We start from the raw sequence: 2,753 nt of genomic DNA, 5'->3' as shown, positions 1-2,753 counted from the left end.
TACAGACTGGGCTGGACCAAAAACCTTACAAAATAAAATCTTTAAAAAGTAATCAGATTAATAAATAGCAATTATATTTTGCTACACACCTGCACATTTTGGAAAGAAAGTAATTAAAGATGCAAAAGTAGATAGCTTTTATACTAGACTATGTTTACAAAACAAAATGGCCGCCGTTGCCATAGCAACAACATTTTTTTAAAACTCATACATAACATCCCTAAATAATATAATTAGATTTAAAGCATACATAAAAAAAAATACTCTCAAAGTGTTTCCCCATACCCTTAAGCAGCTAAATTTCAACTATCTTTAAATTTAATAAACAACTCACAGTTATCAGTACACTACGGCTGACTACGCCATATTTGTTTTTTTATTGCAATAGCCAAATATAAATTTATTTCATTTTTTACTTGAAAAAGCGATCACGGTCAAACTAGAGCTGTGTGGCCAACGAGCTAGTAATTCTGTCCTCAGCGGTTTACATCAGCTGTTAAATTGAAAGGAAAAAATCTTTAGAGCCATTTTTGTGATCAGCGTCCATATTGGTTCCTGGTTCTAAGTCCCATGAAGTTCTGGCTTGAATATAAGTATTGTACAAAATGTGCGACCTTCTCTGTTCAACTTTACATCATATGTTTGTAGAGGCACAACTGTATGATTCACAGACGCAATGCGCTGGGCGCTTATCCCGTGAGTTGGAAGAATTTACATGTATAGCATTTTCTAGTGCTTGTGAGGGAGGGACGAACTTATTGTAGAAACTCCTTGTAGCACAACTAGTAGGTTTTATGAGTGTGTAATTATATTTTGGGTGAACTAAAAGGTGGTCGACGTAACAGAGGCGCTCCACGGAAACGCTTCAGAGACCAGCCTAGGCGTCAACTTTCCTTGGCTGACATAGAAGAGAGCACCTGGTTGCATGCGGCCTTAGAACGAGATAGCTGGAGGTCAGTCACGAATGCCGCGGGATACACATTTGAGACCAAAAGAAAATCCGCTGCCGAGGACAAACGCAGACGGCAAAAAGAAAATCTAAATCCACCACCTGCGGACAATGGATATGCTTACCCTGGATGTGGCAATATATGTAGATTACAGCTGGGGTTCCGCGGCCACGGGAAATACTGCACTCCTAACTAATCTTCGGACTCGAAGACAAGCCTTATTTATTATTAATAATATTGTATTAATAGATATGTTCACATCTCACTTGTTGTTGCTTTAGTTCTGTTAAGGCGAATGTCTCTTAGAGCTTATTACTCGCACAACGAACACACTGCACTAAATACATTGAATAAAGAAATTTGGTAGCAGTTAATAAGTTTATTGATTACATAAAGTTTGGCTAATCAAGCCCCCAAAGGTACAACGTACACTCAAATATTAACATCATGAAATATAGTTCAGAATCAAATATCACGATATACAAACTCCCGCTGATAATGTATCCACTTCTACACTCTACAACAGGGGTTCTCAACCTGTGGGTCGATTTACGGTTTGCCAGGGGTCGCCTAGGATTATCGAAACTATGGATTGATATTGTCTATTCTTCTATTATGTCTGTGTGTGTGTGTGGGGGGGGGGGGTCGCGGCAGAGTTCGGCATTGTAAAAAGGGGTCGACGACCTTAAAAGGTTTAGAACCACTGCTCTAAAATGATCAAGTAACAACGTAGATTTTCACCTCGTGGTCAGTTTCAGACCGTATGCTTTCATGTGCAAAAGGCACCACAAAATCACTTCATGTCACAGTGAGTCTCAAAAGAGTCTGGGACACTCCTAGCACAACTCGTAAGAACAGTTAAGGCTCCATCTCGCCTTAACGGCTATCAACGTGAACTGGCAACAGTTGGCCTTCAGGTGAGGCAGCTGGGGATCTTCTAAATTTGAGACCGAAAATGAAAGTTAATATAAATTAAGCAATTAGACCGCGAAAAGAAAATGGACCATTTCCAGACAACTTTTGTCGCAAATCTTGTCTGTATATTGTAGTGAGGAATACCTTTCGTTAGTCTTTTTGTAGCTTAAAGGGAAACTTTGGCATGTATTTTTTTCAAATTTGAATGATTGACATATTTAAATTCTGCATACAAAGTTGTAATATTAAACATCTTACCATATTTTTTAAATGCTTAAAAACATTAATATTTGATAAATTAGAGAGTAAATTGTTGACATCTCAAAAAATGTGATTCTTTTAGATTTTATTTTTAGGTTAGGCTTACGTCACTTTCCTCAACAATACTGAAAGCGGATCTGGATCTTACCAATCCTATCGCTTCATTCTAGCTTTAGTACAGTTATCTATCTATCTATCTATCTATCTATCTATCTATCTATCTATCTATCTATCTATCTATCTCTATCTATCTATCTATCTATCTATCTATCTATCTATCTATCTATCTATCTATCTAATCTATCTATCTATCTATCTATCTATCTCTCTATCTCTCTATCTCTCTCTTTCTCTCTTTCTCTCTCTCTCTCTCTCTCTCTCTCTTTCTCTCTTTCTCTCTTTCTCTCTTTCTCTATCTATTTATCTCTCTATCTCTCTCTCTCTCTCTCTCTCTTTCTCTTTTTCTCTCTTTCTCTCTCTCTCTCTCTCTCTCTCTCTTTCTCTCTTTCTCTCTTTCTCTCTTTCTCTCTCTCTCTCTCTCTTTTTCTCTCTTTCTCTTTCTCTCTTTCTCTCTTTCTTTCTCTCTTTCTCTCTTTCTCTCTCTTTTTCTTTCTCTCTCTCTCTCTC

This window comes from Biomphalaria glabrata, chromosome 5 (genome assembly GCF_947242115.1).
Source record: "Biomphalaria glabrata chromosome 5, xgBioGlab47.1, whole genome shotgun sequence".
Taxonomy (NCBI): domain Eukaryota; kingdom Metazoa; phylum Mollusca; class Gastropoda; family Planorbidae; genus Biomphalaria; species Biomphalaria glabrata.
This window is presented reverse-complemented; position numbering follows the sequence as displayed.